Source organism: Chrysochloris asiatica, unplaced genomic scaffold (genome assembly GCF_000296735.1).
Source record: "Chrysochloris asiatica unplaced genomic scaffold, ChrAsi1.0 scaffold00192, whole genome shotgun sequence".
Lineage (NCBI taxonomy): Eukaryota > Metazoa > Chordata > Mammalia > Afrosoricida > Chrysochloridae > Chrysochloris > Chrysochloris asiatica.
In genome coordinates, this window is record NW_006408710.1 from 1578941 (window position 1) to 1596449 (window position 17509).

The window sequence follows — 17509 nt, forward strand, 5'->3', positions numbered from 1 at the left end:
TTATGAAAATAGGTTCAAGAGGAAGAAGCCCAGTCTGACATATTCTTTTTCTTTTTTTTAACTTTTTATTGTGAATTGAGTGAAAGTTTACAGGGCAGAGCATCATTTTTATATGCAACAAATCATACACCTTATTTCATTACAATGATTTTAATCCCCTCCATGTACCATCAGTTAACAGTGTTTCGCTCTATTCACTTCAGCTCTCTTTTAAAAAAACAAAACAAAAAAACACTCAGGCATATATAACAATTTACACCACCAAGGGCGCATTCTGTAAGCCTGCCTCCTGGCCACCAGCACTCAGTCCCTCTCTTTCAATGAGTCTAGAGTCCTCAGCTGCTCTCTCTCTCCATGTCCTCATCTCTGCCTCCATCTCTGAATAAGATCCTGAATTCCACTGTGCTCTTCTCCCTTGATGATCCTATGGTCCTCTGTTCCTGGACTGTGAGATTAACTACTTCCCCGATTGTGTTACAAAATTTCTACCTTTACAATTGTGGCAGTTACAATTAGTCATAAAAACAATTACTCACTATTGAATCGTAAGAATCTTATCCCCATCTCTTTTCACCAGACCCATCTAGACATAAGAATCTTATCCCCATCTCTTTTCACCAGACCCATCTAGACATAAAAATCTTATCCCCATCTCTTTTCACCAGACCCATCTAGACAAGATGAAAACTATTCAGTGGGGACTCTTATCTTCCTCCACATACTCTTAAAATAAACTCCCTCTTGAAACCTTGTAAGCATTCACTTTGTGCCTCCATTGCCCCCTCATTTTAGGTAACCAATGTCTAAGTTGCCCATCCCTAGCTACCCCGTGTACAGAGGGGATAGCACTGATAATTGATGTGATGATTCCTTCCCTCTCTATTGGTATTAAGAGTTACTACCTCCATGAGTATAGGTCAAGTTCACCAAATTGTAGCAATTTACCCTCGTTTCCTTTATCAAACAAAAAAAATTTTTTTTCTTCCTCTAGTCAAGTTCTGATTATCAAGCCATCGAGACTAGGTCAAATGGGTACTATCTGCAAGTTTGGGTGTTCTTGTGCATCTCCCCTCATTTCATATCAGCTGGATGCTTCACTCTCAGCTCTAGCCCTCTTGACATATTCTTTCTTCTAGAACATTGTATGCCTTTCTTCTCTGTGGGTGTTGTTGTTAGATGGCATTGAGTCAGTACCGACTCATAGTGACCCTATGCACAGCAGAATGAAACACTGCCCAGTCCTGGACCAACCTCACAATTGGTGCCATGCTTGAGCTCATTGCTGATGCCACTTTGGAATCTATCTCGCTGGGGGTCTTCCTCTTTGTCTCTGACCCTCCACCTTACCAAACATGATATCCTTCTCCAGTGACTGGTCCCTCCTGACAATATGTCTGAAGTATGAGAGACGAAGCCCGGCCATCCTGGCCTCCAAGGAGCACTCTGGCTGCACTTCTTCCAACACAGCTCTGTTGGTTCTTCTCTGTGGGTAGGCAAAGATAAACGGGTGGACTCAGCCATTGGAAATGCAACACTAACAGCATTCTTGCTTTCAAGAGAGCCTGGCTGTCTTACCTTCCCAAGAACATTCCGCTCCAGTCACCAAGGAGAGTGTTATTTCATTAGCTTCTTAGCTTTTCAGTTAAAACAGGCAGACATCACATAGACACATAGTGATAGTTCTGTCTTCTACCCATTCTATAGAGATACCGAACTGAGGAAAATAGGTTCACCTACCACCGTCTCCTTGGAAACCCTATACAGGGTCACTATGGGTTGGATTCGACTTGACAGCACTTAACAACAACAACAACAAACCCAATCTAAATGCACTCATAAAACCAAACCGTTTACCATTAAGTGGATTCAGACTCAAAGAGACCTTACGAAACACAGTGACACAGCCCCATAGGTTTTCCAAGGCTGTTGGCTTTACAGAAGCAGACTGTCTCATTCTCCTCTGAGGAGCTGCTGGTGGCTTCAAAATACTTGCCTTGTGGTTAGCAGCCAAGCGCTTAACCAATGAGCCATAATCTCCAAACATTGAATTTTTCAAAAAATATTTTGTGGATGAAACAATATAATTACATCTCTGCTTTCAGTTGAATTAGTTTTACTCTAAGAAATGCTCTGCTTTTAAGAATTATTGACAAGTGGATATAATATGTACTTATTTGGAATATTTTCAAATATAATCCTTGTAGATATTGGTTTATCTATTATGGTTTTAGGGTATCAAATAGATTGAACTTTTTGTATATCCAATCTATTATATTATTGTTTTTTTACAGAAGGAAAACGACAGTAGAATGGGATTGGGATGAAACAGTATATTGCCCATTTCACATAATGTCCAAACATCTTCACTAGAAAAAGATGCTTATCTTGTGTTTATAAAGTAGTATATATTCAGATATTTGTTCATATGTAAGACATTGGTTAACACAAATGGTTAAGGGTTCTACTACGAGCATAAATGTTCGATCCCACCCAGAGGCACCTTGAAAGACAGGTCTGGTGATCTGCATCTAGGACATTTGTTGTTGTTGAGTGATGTTGAGTTGGTTCCAACTCATGGCGACCCTGTATAGGGTTTCCAAGGAGCGACTACAGCCTTGAAAACCCTTTAGAGCAGTTCTACAATCCACACAAGTGCGGTGCTGAAGGATAAAGCAATAGACCGCAAGGTCAATTTGAACCACAAGGTCATCAGTTCAATCTCCTTGAAAGCCCTATTGGTGTTGTTGTTGTTGTGTGCCATGGAGTAGAAAGCCTCATCTTTCTTCCGCGGAAAAGCTGGTAGTTTCGAACTGCTGACCTTGCCGTTCACAGCCCGATACATAACCAGTACACTTGCTACCAGAGCTCCTTTGAAAACCCTATAGAAGGTCCCTATCTTCTCGGGAGAAAAATGAGGCTTTTTGCTCTCTCAATGATTTAAAGTCTCAGAAAGCCTATACAGGGTAGGAATCGACTGGACCACACTTAATAGCAACAGCAGTTGAACTGTTTTCAGATACGTGGTGCTTATTGAAACTAGGAAGGGGCTCTGGTAGTGTAGTGGTTACAAGTTGGGCTGCTAACCTCAAGATCAGCAGTTCAAACCTACCAGTTCCATGGGAGAAAGATGAGGCTTTCTGCTCCTGTAAGGATTTACAGCCTTGGAGAGCCTATGTACGGTGGCTATGAGTTGGAAGTGACTCCATGGCACATCACCACCACCACCACCATTTGAAGTAGGAGTCATGCTGTGTTACTGGACATCAAGGTTGGTTTGAACTGCAAGGTTGGCAGTTCAAACTCACCAGCCACTCCTCAGCAACCCAATACAGAGTCGCTATGAGTCAGAACCAACTCAACGACACTTCACAACACTCTGCTCACATGGGGTCACCATGATCCAGAAATGACTTGATAACTGCAAACAAGAAGTCAAATATGAAAATATTGTAATTAAATTCACTTGCCATCTAAATGATTCAGCATTATATGACAGTAGCCAAGAGTTTATTGTTTAAATGCAAATGGTAATTTTTAGCCCATCAGTCTGTAGCATATACTTGGAATACTAGTTTGAGATACATGTTTGCCTGTGTGTCATTTTTGACCCCACAGCAAATAGTTTGTGCTTATATTAAGCATTTCCCTTCCACCTTACTCCAAATTCAGTAGTTTTGTTGTGGCATTATCCTGCTAATCTAGGAGTTCCTTCAGTGCAGTCTGCACATTATGTCTTGGTCGGGTTGTCACTTGTGGTACTTAACCTGTAGTGCCCTTGGTGTTAAGTGCCGGCGAGTCGATTCCGACCCATAGCAACCCTCTTTGGGGTTTCCAAGGAGTAGCTGGTGAGCTTGAACTGCTGATTGACCTTGCAGTTCAAACGGCTTTACAGTCTGGCACATTAACCCACTGCACCACACCAGGATTCCTAGTTGTTGTTGTTAAGTGCCGTCAAGTCGGTTCCGACCCATAGCGACCCTGAACAGAGTTTCCGAAGCTATAAATCTTTATAGGAGCAGAAAGCCTCATCTTTCTCCCATGGAGCAGCTGGTAGTTTCGAACTGCTGACCTTGTGGTTCGCAGCCTGATTCGTAACCACTACGCTACCAGAACTCCTTATGGTTCCCTAGTATATAACAAATGTAAGATTCAGTGGGGGAAAAAATTGCAGGCATTACTCCAATTTAGAGGTGCTTATTTTATTCTGGTAGCGGCACATAATAAAAATAACAATATTTTACAAACCAGGCTGCGAACTGCAAGGTCAGCAGTTCAAAACTACCAGCTGTTCCACGGGAGAAAGATGCTTTCTGCTCCCGTAAAGATTTGCAGCCTTGGAAATTCTATGTAGGGTCACTATGAGTCAGAACTGACTTCATGGCACATAGCAACAACAACAACAACAACAACATTTAAACTGATCTGGTAGCATAATGGTTACAAATCGGGCTGTGAACCTCAGTGTCAGCAGTTCGAAACTACCAGCTGTTCCGCGGGAGACAGATGAGGCTTTCTGCTCCCATAAAGGTTTACAAGCCTCAGAAACCCTGTACAGGGTCGCTATGAGTCGGAACCGACACCACGGCACATAGCAACAACAACATTTAAACTGAAATGTTGGTGGTTCAAACTCAGAAACCTCTTACAGGATTGTTATGAGTCTAAACGGACTAGATGGCACTTAACAACAACATTTTTTTTTCTATAAGAATGACCCCCAAATCCTAAAATTCCTTAGCTTGAAGTAATAACTTGAGCTCATTTAAATAATTAAGCTTAAAAATAGGGAAGAGGTGGATTTATTATAGAAGCAAAATGGGTATTGGGATAAATAAGGGAAGCAATGCAGTCAGGGCTGAAAAGATCTGGAAACAGGAGATTGAATAAAAGTCTTCACACCATAGTCCCCAGAGAGTGTCTAGAGCCCAGATGGGGCCCAGCGGTGGTACAAGTATGGAGAGTGGAAGCCAGAGGGTGGAGAAGATTTTCCTAGTAAGTGCAATGCCTCAAAGCATGGTAAATACACAAAATGTTATAATATAAGTAGGAAGAAATCCACTTATTTGCCTATGTTGTTGTTGTTGTTCTTAGGTGCCATCGAGTCAGTACCAATCCATAGTGACCTTATTATGCACAGCAGAAGGAAACACTGCCCGGTCCTGGGCCAACCTCACAATTGTTGCGACGCTTGAGCCCATCGATGCTGCCACTTGGCCAATCCATCTTGTTGGGGGTCTTCCTCTTTTTCTCTGTCCCTCCACATTACCAAACATGATATCCTTCTCCAGTGACGGGTCCCTCCTGACAATATATTCGAAGTATGAAAGACGAAGTTTGGCCATCCTGGCTTCCAAGGAGCACTCTGGCTGCACTTCTTCGAACATGGGTTTGTTGGTTCTTTTGGCAGTCCACGGCACTTTCAATATTCTCCTCCAACAATGTAACTCAAAAGCATCAATTCTACGGTCTTCCTTATTCACTGTCCAGCTTTTGCATGTATATGAGGTTATTGAAAATACCATAGCTTGGGTCAGGCACACCTTAGTCCTCAAACAAGCTAAAGATAGTTGAGTGGAGACGCTAGTTGTAGTTCTCATTATAAAATAAGATGTTTTCATTTGTGGTTTGACAGACTAGCTGTATGAACTTTATCTTTACCAAAGGAAAAAGCCTGTTTGGATCAGCAAAGGTGTCACATTTCAGTTCCATTGCCTTGGAGACTGCAATGTTCTAAAGTTCTCCTCCAAATATAAACACAAACACAGTCAGGTCTTTCATTGGCTGCACAGGAGATGTTTAAGAAGTCTTGATTCTGGCAGACAAAACAAGGAGATATACAGCCTCACTGGAAACGTCTCAATTTTGAACGTTACTTGATGTGGAAAGAAATTACTAGAGACATAGGAATGGAAAATTCTTTTACTGGGTCCCCGCTCTCCTTCCTGCTGAGGTGGGATTAGTTACCAGCTGTCAAAAGGAATATTGCTTTTGATCCTTATTTCGGATTGGGTGCAGGGAAGAAAGCTTCAGGAAAACAACAAAAAAAGAAAGAAAATCGAAGGCAGTGAAGCAATAAGGACCTTCTTTCCTTAAAATATATTCCTGAAGTTTGCAAGATAAAACAGGACCCAGAACGGAAGGAATGTATCCTAGGAAAAATGAAATTGAGGAACTGATGTGGATATACTAACAAGCCAACCTTTGGCCTCCTGGTGTGGCATTGTCAGATAAGCACTCAACAATCAGGTCAGTTTGAACCACGAGGTCGGCAGTTCAAACTCACAATCCCCTCCTCAGAAACCCTATACAAGGTCGCTATGAGTTGGAATGGACTTCTGGTCTGATGCTGTAGGATCAATACTAGACTGCAAACCACAGTTTGATGCTCAGACCCACCAGCTGTTCCTTGGAAATGCTATACAAGGTCGCTTTGAGTTGGAACTGACTTGATGGTACTTAACAACAATGAGTCAGAACAGACTCAATGAAACACCACCACCACCAAAGTTTTCTACCAAACTAGTTGATGTGATAGTGAAGTCTGTTAGGACCTTGAGACTTTGAAGTCTCCAAAGGACTATCCCAAGTCTTGCCTCTTGAAATAGACAAAACAATCAATAATTAAATCTTTACTATTAAAGACATCTTTTGGAAACCATTAATGCTATTCCCATCCCCATAGGTAGCAGGCTTCCTAGAAGAGGGTCATGACTTTAATTGCCAAGCACTTGTTGCTAAACAGTCAGGTTTTCCTAATTTAGAATATACCCTTGAATCACATCAGCGTTGGGCTAGACAGTTTCAAAGCACTCTCAGGGCACTGTTTCATATAATCCCTGCAAGATGGTATGAATCACTGCAGTAAATACGGGTGTGATTTGGGAAGTTCTAGGAATCTGGTGCACAGGTTTCAAGATATTGGCTTACCTTTCATATGCTGGGTGTTGGTAATTTCATGGTTCGATATGCATACCTTTACCTTAAGGTAAGAGCTTCTTGGAAAAAGTGAACGTGCAAGATTACAAATGGTAAAGACAATTGAGTCTCAAATTTCATCTTAAAAATGAAAGTAGAGGGCAAAAGACTGGCAATAAACTTGCCAAAGGAAAGTGAGGCTTGGAATTCATTGTTATTGTGACATTTGAGCCCTTGTTCATACAATCTACAATAGACATGGAGTCCTGGGGTGCATTGTAGGATATGCACTGGATGGCTAACCAAAAGGTCAGCTGTTCAAATCAACCAGCTGCTCTGTGAAAACCCTTTACAGGGTTGCTATGAGTCGGAAATCTTCGCAATGACACTTAACAATGTTAAAAACATTTTAACATCAGGAAGAATTATTTTTGAAAAGCTATTGTTACAGATTGAATTGTGTTTCCCAAAATTAATGTGTTATAAATCCTAAACCCTATATTTGTGGAGTCCTGGTGTGGGGCTATAGTACAAGCACTGGACTGAAAGATGGTTTGAACCACAAGGCGGGGTTCAAACTCAACCAGCTGCTCCTCGGAAACCCTATTCAAGGTCACTATGAGTCAGAACCAACTTGATGGCACTAAACAATGACAATTCTTGTGGAGGAGTCCTGTAGCCATCCACTGGGTGGCTAGCCACAAGGTCAGCCTATTCAAACCCGCCAACTACTCCTCAGAAACCCTATGTAGGAAGGCTATGAATCAAAATCAACTCCACAAGAAGAGCGGAGTGCAGGACCCTAGCCAGAGAAGCAGTGATGCCTGAGATGGAGGCAGAGAAGATGGCATGGAGAGATGGAGCAGCTGGGGACTTTAGACACAGAGAGGGAGAGGGCCTATGTGCTGATGACCGGGGTCAGGCTTGTAGGGTATACCCTTTGGTTGGTTGATGATGCATGGAGGGGATCGTAACCATGGCAATCAAATGATATACGATAGGATGAATGTAAAACTAATGTTCTCCCATGTAAACTATCACATAATTCACAATAAAACATTAAAAAAAAAAAACCTCTTGAAAGTCTTAAAAAGCAAAAGTGTCCCATCAAAGATTCAGGTGTACTTGGCCCAAGCCATGGTATTTTCAATTGCCTGACATGACATGAATGTTGTTGTTGTTATTAAGTACCATTGAGTTGGTTCTGACCCACAGCGACCATGTCTAGGGTTTCCATGGAGCAGCAAGTGATCTTAAACTACCAACCTTGCGGCTCAAACCAACTTTGTCGTCCAGTGCATTAACCCACAGCGCCACACCAGGACTCCATGAAATAATTAATAAGGAAGACCAAAGAAGCATTGATGCCTTGAACTTAGGTTGTTGGTGAAGAACATCAAACATATCATGAGCTTTCAGAATAGACAAATCTGTCTAGGAAGAAATACTGGTGAAATCTCCTCAGAAGCAAACATGGTAAGACTTCATCTCACATACTTTGGACATGTTATCAGGATAGACCAGTCATTGGAGAAAGACATCATGGTTCATTAAAGTGGAGGGTCAGTGCAAAGGAGGAAGAGATGGACAATGCAGAGTTTCCTTCTGCTATTCATGGGCTTGCTCTGAGTTGAATCTAATTGTGAGCACCTAATAAGAACATTTTTAAAACCTGTGATTATAGTCCTGTTTTGGAATGTGCTTTTTATATTAATGAGAAAGTATCAGTGTTGTTAAGTGTTCTTGAGTCAGTTCTCACTCATAGCCACCCTCTATAGGGTTTCTGAGGAGCGACTGGTGAGTTTGAACTTCCCGCCTTGTGGTTCAAACCCACCTCGCAGTCCAGTGCTTCTAGAGACAGTACCCTGAATTTGGAGGACTAACTTTCTAACTGTGTGAAAAGAAATTTCTATTTTTGTTGTTGTTGTTAAATTGTTGTCAAGTTGATTCTGAGTCATAGCAACCCTGTACAGGGTTTCCGAGGAGTGGCTGGTGAGTTTGAACCGCCAACCTTGCAATCCAAACTGACCTTGCGGTCCAGTGCTTGTCCTACAGGGCCACACCAAGACTTCTGTTTGTTAGAGCCAGCTAGTTGTGTTATTTCCGTTAAAGCCACCGGTAAACAGCTTCCCAGGTTCTGAAGAGCTAAGTTGTTGTCTCTTTACTTCCTTGTGGTTACCGTTCACATATTTTGGATGTTTTTGTTTTGTTTTGTTTTGGTTTGATTTTGTAAGTCTACATTTGAAAGCTCCTTCTTCAGTCACACTCTAGGCTTTGATTTCTTGTAGTCAATGCAACCGGTGGCAACATTCAATTAAACCCTGTAGGACCTATTGCTGTTAGTATTGTTGTTAAGGACCATATAGTTGTTAATTATATGACTATAAATTAAGTGACTCTATGAGTCACTTCTGACTCATAGAGACCCTGTGTAGGGTTTCTGAGGTGCAGCTGGTGGATTTGAACCGCTGAACTTGTGGTGCCACACCAGGAGTCCAATCTATTGTTGAGAGTGAGTGAATTATCAGACTGAATATCCCAGACCTGGCCTACTGTCTACGTTTCATTCACAACTGAGCTTACGAGGTCTGACTCCTCCTGACCCTCCACAGCCCTGGTCTCGATCTTACATTAATCAGGGAATTTCAGCTGTGAATGTCAGTTCTTTGGAACTGCATTGTCTGGAGTAAGTAATCATTAAAGATGTGTTGAATAAAGGAGTGAATGAATACTTGGGTATTTATTTATATTTGTCTTGTCTCAGTTTTCCTTGGCATACAATTTGCAGCCTCACCTATTAAGATTCAGACAAAGACCTTTGACGATAAAAGATCCTTTGCACTGTTCATACAAAATCTGAGAACTGGCAGGAATGTATCCATAGGTTTGCCCTCAACAACCCTGTCTGTAAATATTTGCGTCACTTACTGGCAGCAGCAAGCAGATTTCTGGCCCAGGAAATATCTTCCTCCTTCAGATCCCTGACCAGGTAAAAGCTTAGTCAGAACATGCTTGAATGACCTTCACATTGAACCTCCTCCAGAGGTTCAGAGGTGGTGAGGCACACTTAGTCTCAGCTGACCGGCTATCACCTGCTTTTATAAGATGCCAGGGGCGGCCTATGTACATTCCCAGGGAGGAACTGTAGAAACAAAACAGTGTCAATGGTTAACCCCGGACCATGGTGTCTGTGGGTTGCTTTCCTTTATTATTAACCAAGGAACATTCTTACCATTGCCCAGTGCTGAGTACCCACCTCATAGAGTCTCTATGTGGAGCGTGAATAAAGGTAAGCATTGCTCTATTTTTGTTATACAGATTCCTTCTGTCTATGATTTGCTCTTGGTGGCCTCTTAGCTTAGCAATGTTCTGTCTCCTGAAAAGTCAATATCAACATTGAATTAGATACAATTTAGATGATTCCCTGTCCAAGGGATTTAAGTCAGAAGCAAAGAGTATAACATATTCCTTGAGATTGTTTTTATAACTTTTGTCAAAAGCCATCTCAAATTGGTGTTTACAAACTCTTAAACTGCCTTTATGCATCCGTACAGATAGGCATTTAAAAGATGTTGGATAGTGTGAATACCAGGTGGAGAATGTATCATTTTTTTCAAAAACAGATTCTTGTGTACAGCATATATATATATATATATATATATATATATATATATATATTTTAAAGTAGTGTTAATATATCCCCCTTATTATTTTTTTTTAAATGTAACATTTACTGAGAATTGCTTATAATGATATGAGGGGGGAAATAATACACCCAATTTTTCTGGAAGTATTTTAATTGAAGTAAATATTTTGTTTTTCCTGTTGTTCTGGACAGAATCTTTCTAGAACTTTGTTTTTTGCCCATTAAAATCTTTGAACTTTCTGCCCTTGAGTTTTTATCAGTACAGTATAGACGTGGCAATCCTAAATTCTCTATTCCTCCTAACTGAAGCGCTTCCCTTCTTGGTAGAGTGAGTTGGCAAACAATTATAAGCCTGGTGAATTTGGATCATGTCAGTTATGATCTTATGAACTGAAAGGTCATTAGGCAAATGGATCTGGAAAACTTCTGTTGACTATCACCCAGGGCATAAAGAAGAAAGTAATATGTCATTGTTTTTTTTTTTCCCCCTTTACTAAAGGAAATGAGCCAGCCCATCTTCTTCAGGTCAGATTTTAACCAATAAGATGACATGAAATGTCAAAGCCATAGCTGTTATGTGGAATGCATTTACAGTTTCTGAAATTGAGCCAAAAAGACGTTCAAGTGATAAGGATCTGCAATTCAATTACTCTCAAATCTCAGTGAGAGAAGGAGAGAGTAAATGATAGATGTCATTCTGCTTGTGTTTATTTCTGTTGTTAAGTGCCATTGAGTCATTTCCAACCCATAGAGACCCTTGAATAACAGAACAAAACACTGCCCAGATATGGCTCATCCTCACAATTATTCTTCTATTTGAATCCATTGCAGCTGCCACTGTGCCAATCCATCTCATTGGGGGTCTTCCTCTTTATTGCTGACCCTTCACTTTACCAAACATAATGTACTTCTCAGGGACTGATCCCTCCTGATAACATGTCCAAAGTATAAGAGACAAAGTCTTTCTATCCTGGCTTCTAAGGAGCATTCTGGCTACAGTCTTCCAGGACAGATTTGTTTGTTCTTCTGACAGTCCATGGTACTTTCAATATTCTTTGCCAGCACCGTAATTCAAATGCATCAATTCCTCTATGGTTTTCCTTATTCACTGTCCAACTTTCATATGCATATGAGACAACTGAAAATACCATGACTTGGGTCAAACTGACCTTAGTTCTCAAAGTGAAATCTTTGCTCTTGAACACCTTAAAGACGTCTCTTGCTTCAGAAGGTTTATTTCAGGACATGATCATTTTGGTTAATCTAAGATATTTGTCTCGTACAAAACAAGACCATGGAAATGTTCAAAGCTGGAAGAAAGGAGGAATTACAGCAGTAGTGGCATTGGGTACACAATTTTAATGCCTTTTCCTAAGTAAATCTGTTTTGCCTTGGGAGAGAACAAACATTTTCAAGGACATGGGGAAAATATAGGTATTTTCATCATACATCTTAGTGGTATGTTTAAGTTAAGACTCAGATATAAATTAGTTATAAGTCAGAATTGGCAAAAAAAATAACCTTTTGAGAAGGAAAATGATAGATGAACATATTTCTGCTCGTGTACAGATGTACAGCCTCAGAAATCCTGACAGGGTCACAATTAGTTGGAACCAACTCAATGACACCTAACACCAACAATAACACTGACGCTTTGTTTTCACTACAAACTGTTGTTTTACACATTTGTCTCATTTTTCTTACATTATAAGATTTTCTGTCATCTGAACCTTGCTCTGGCTTCTTTCCCCTATGATTTTAGCTTGGTTTATATTTTGCCACCTACTTATCAGACACACATTCGAAGCTTCAGATGCAAAGCTTCAGATTCTATAAAAGAACTTCAGAACCATACCTTATTCATTTTGCACATTTTTACATTCTCTTGGATTAATTTGCCTTACAATGCCATTGTTGGCTTATAGAAGTATCAACTCCAAACCCCATTGCCCTTGGGTCAATTCCAACAGGAAGAGGGACAGTCTCATTTTTCTCATGTGGAATGGCTGGTGAGTTTGAACCGCCAACCTTGCAGTCAGCAGCCCAACGTCTATTCCGCAGTGCAGTAATTTAATAGAGCATTTTCAGTGCCACAGATTTTTATGAATGCAGTGTAGGCAAAGAGGAAATGCTTTTTCTTTAATTGAGGAAAAGAATAAGTTATTGAAAAAGATATCTACAGTCCAGTCTTGTAATAGCATTAAGTTCACATGTTTTGTGTGCCATATATTCTCCCCCATATTGGCATGTTGAGTGTGCACGTGTATGAGTTCTGCTTCCAAATAACCATAGTCACAGTAGTAGCACCATTCTAGAAGCTGTAAGTAGCATGACTTCTCACATGATAATCATGGTGCACTGCTTAGAAGCATTGATTTTTATCAAAGGTGTCCCTAGGTGCCACAAATCACTAAATGCTAGACTAATAACGACAAGATTGGTGATTCAAACCCATTCAGAGTTGCTTCAGAAATACAACCTGGTGCTGTTCTTCCAAAATCCTATATTGTTATCATTAAGTGCCATTGAGTCAGTTATGACTCATAGTGACCCTGGCTAGTGTTCCCAAGGAGTATTCAAAACTTGTAGGTTTTCATCGCTGACCTTGCAGTTAACAGTCTGGTACTTACCCTACAGTGGCATGCACGATTTTATTCTGCACATGTGGGGTCACCATGAGTTAGAATTGAGAAACACTGTTAAACAATGATTCTCCTGAGACTGAATTCTTGAATTTAGTTACTATCTGATTAGTTGGTTGGCCTTGTCCCAGAAAAACATCTATTCACCCACAAACTTGGCTAGTCTTTTCACAAATATGTACTTTTCTCTTTTCTTGTGAGACTGACCCAAACAATGGTTAATTCAGGACATTCTGTCTCCACTTGGGGAAAATAATCCTAAGCAACCTCATAAAAATAGGGCACCTGGGATAATAGCTGGAACACACAAATTATTCACTAGGTGTTTGGTTCACGGTTCTCATACAAAGAAAACAAGCACATTGAGTCTAGGTAGCTTCTGAACACAAACTTAATAGTCTCCAACCACTTCACACGCACCTGAAAGTCAAACGTAGCTAGATATCCCTGATGAACAATTAGATTATTAACTGATCAATTCTTGTTCTTGTAATGAACTGCTGAGTTCTAATTGTAGATGGCACAGTGAAGTGCTTCTAAGACTTGCGAGTAAATTTTGGAAAGATCCCAGAATGTGAGAGACTATGAAGTGTATTCACCAAGATTGTCATCTCAAGAAATCTCCTCTTTTTGTCGTCTGGTTTACCTATTATTTTGGGTCAGAATTGAGTCAACTTGAGGGTGGCTAAATCACACCCATGGAGAAAGCAATATGGCTAATTTAACTGCATTACCTAAGACTTAAAAGAATTGATGCATTTGAGTTATGGTGTTGGAGGACAATTGTGAAAGTTCCATGAATCACCAAAAGAATAAACAAATCTGTGTTGGAAGAACTACAACCAGAATGCTCTTTATAAGCCAGGATGTTGAGACAGAGTCTCTCATACTTCGGACATGTTGTCAGGAGGGACCATCCATAGGGAAGGGCATCATGCTTTGTAAAGTGGAGAGTCAGCAAAAAAGAGGAAGACCCACAATGAGATGGATTGGCACAGTGGCAGCACCAATGGACTCAAGTGTAGCTTGGCACAGGATCAGGCAATATTTCATTCTGTTGTGCATAAGGTCACTATGAGTTGGTACTAACTCGACACTTAACAACAATAATGAGTTGCACATATTTTAAATTGAGGCTTTATGGGAATAGAAGGCGGTTTCATTTCCTATAACTAAAATGTCATTTGACTGTATTAGGTAACAACACTGAGCTGCAGATACGATTATGTTATTTGCATAGGGAGATTAAAAGCTAAGGAAACATTCAGAGAAACAAAATTAAATAAAAAAGAATCACAAACAAGGAGAGCAAAACCCAACCCAACCCAACCGAGGTGAACTCTGCATGCCCAAGAATGCAGGTCAGTGTTTCTAGGCATTGCATTGCTGTTGGAAGAATAGTATTCTTGTACTTCTCTTGCAAGATCATGCCAACTCCTCTGTGGTTTTAGTTGGTATAAACAGTGGTCACCATTGCTTCAGGTGTACACGGAATTTGGTTGTGGTCTACCGGACTAAGTTGACAAACTGAAATACAGAAGTACTCAATAAGCCAAAAAGAAGAAGTCCAAATTTGTTTCCTGGAGATATTATCTGTTTAGAATCTCCAGGCTTCCTTTTTTAATGGAAATTAAGTTATCGTATTAATTATATACAAAGTGATACCAAGATTAGTAAAGTGGAGGGTCAATGAAAAAGAGAGAGACCCTCAGTGAGACAGAGTGACACAAGAGCTGTGTCATAGCACAGCAACTATTGTGAAGATAGAAATGGTTTGTTCTGTTGTACGTGTGGTTGTTGTGAGTTGGCACCAACTGGGCAGCTCCTAACAAGAGTGCTAAGATCGTTACTATATCCACAGTACAGTATGGTGGATCCTGTTCTTTCAAATACCCAAGAATAGCATTCAGTAGCCACATTCCCATTCAGTGGACAGAAAATAAAACTGGTCTTTTACTCTTTGGTTTTATGAATAAAACAAATGGCATCTCCTTTGTCCTAAGAGAGTCCTCCCTAGGTAGTGTGAATAGTTAACACACTTGCCTACGAATTGAAAGATTAGAACAGCTGTTCAGAAGAAAGGTCTGTAGATCTACTTCTGAAAAATCAACCATGGAAAACCTTATGGAGCACAGTTCTACTCTGCTACACATGGCGTGCCATGAAACAGAGTTGGTTAGATGCAATACATATTATTATTATTATTATTGTCTTTGAATAGATGTGTAAATTATGAGCTTCCATTGGCATTGGGTAGATAAAATTAACTCCATCTGTTTCTTACCACTAGTCAAAGCCTAGTAAAGGAAGACATGGGAGTTTAATTCATGGAAAGAACAATCTTGCCTGGAGAGTTGAGGGATGCTTTGTGAAGGAATTAATACTTGTGTTTTATCTTAAAGAAAAGAAAGATGTCTACTTGATTATAAAGAACTAATATGCTCGGGCAATGTGAGAAGCTCCTTGTGGCTGGAGTACAGGGTTGCTGGTGTGAGGATGAAGGCAGAGGGTAATGCACGGAATCTAGAGGTGGGACGGACCTAGGTAAGAGCACACCTGAAAAGGTGTTTATAGTACCCAGCCTTCTCTGAAACCACTTGGGACTATATTTCTAAGACTGAACTATTTCCCCATTGCCTGGAATTGATTCTAGGAAAGGTGGATAAATTAACAATGAGTTTAGAAAATAGAGAAGAGCAAAAGGGAACAAATTAGTGGGAGTTTCCTACATTATGCAGAATCTGGCTTGGATGCAGTGTAAGTTCTTCAGTAAGTAAAACTGTCTCTAACATACAGGACTGGAACAATGCCCAGCTGAGCTCGGCTTTCTTCAGAGGGAGTGACTCTGGAGAAAAAACACTGGATTAAGAACCACAAGGTTGGCGGTTTGAGCCCACCAGCTGCTCCACGGGAAAAAGCTGAGGCGTTTTGCCTTGGAATCCTATACAGGGTCACTGTGAGCCAGAATTGACTCGATGGCCAAGTAACAACAACAATCTTCTTCAGAAGTTGCCCGTCTCTTGTGCGTTATGGTCCTGGAGTGAATAGGTGTGGAGTTAAAACCCCCTTTTTATGGGGAAGGTAGTCACACTTATAACTACATGGAGTTTGTAAAACGGTACAAGGATTCCTCTGCAGACCAGGGAAAGAGGCCTTGAGGTGCAGACAGGAGACTGGACTCAGAGTCTGAAGTCCTCAGTCTTATTATTTGGCAGAAAGTAACTCTCCATCCTCAGTTCTTGCATTGATAAAGACGTTCCCCTCATACATCTGGATTTTACCACAATGAATAGTCATTTGGCCAGGGTTTCATTAGAGAAGCAGAACTGTAATATAAACAAGAGGAGACTTCAAAAGTTCATGGAGAAATCTCTTCATTTCAGTTTTCCATGAGCATTTTGAAGCTGCCTTGTATATAAAATATGTTGTGGGTTTTCTAAAGCGCTGTTGAGTTGGTTCCACCTCACAGCAAACCAGTATAGCAGGGGTGGGGAACCTGTTTTTCTGATAAGGGCCATTTGGATAATTATGACATCATCCACAGGCCATACAAAATTAGTGTTGCTGTTGTTAAGTGCTGTCAAGTCGGTTCTGACCCATACTGACTCTGTATAGGGTTTCCAAAGAATGGCTGGTGAGTTTGAACTGCCGATCTTGTGGTTCTAACCAATCTTGCACTCAAGTGCCTAACCTACAATGCCAACTTAAAAATTAGCCTGCCAGACTGCAAAGCTGTTTGAACTGCAAGGTTGGCAGTTCGAGCTCACCAGCTGCTCCTTGGAAACCCTATACAGGATCGCTATGGGTCGGAATCGACTCAATGGCACTCAACAACAACAACAACAACAAATATTTGGTAAGACATTTAGTTAACTCAGCCCTAATGTGATGGCTGGAGTCCTGGTGTAGTGCTATAGGATAAGCACTGGACTGCTATCCACAAGGTTGGTGGTTCAAATTCACCAACTGCTTCTCAACAGCACTTAGTGATGACAACAATAACAACATGATGACCACAACTGCAGTTGTCATGGCAGGGCCAGGCCAAATGATTTTGAGGGCTTTAAAATAGCGTAGTGGTTACGAATCGGGCTGCGAACCTCAAGGTCAGCAGTTCGAAACAACCAGCTGTTCTGCAGGAGAAAGATGAGGCTTTCTGCTCCCGTAAAGATTTACAGCCTCAGAAACCTTGTGCAGGGTCACTGTGAGTCGGAACCAATTCCACGGCACATAACAATAACAACATATGATCAATGGGCCAGATGTTCCCCATCCCTGCTGTATAGAATTTCTGAGGCTGTAAATC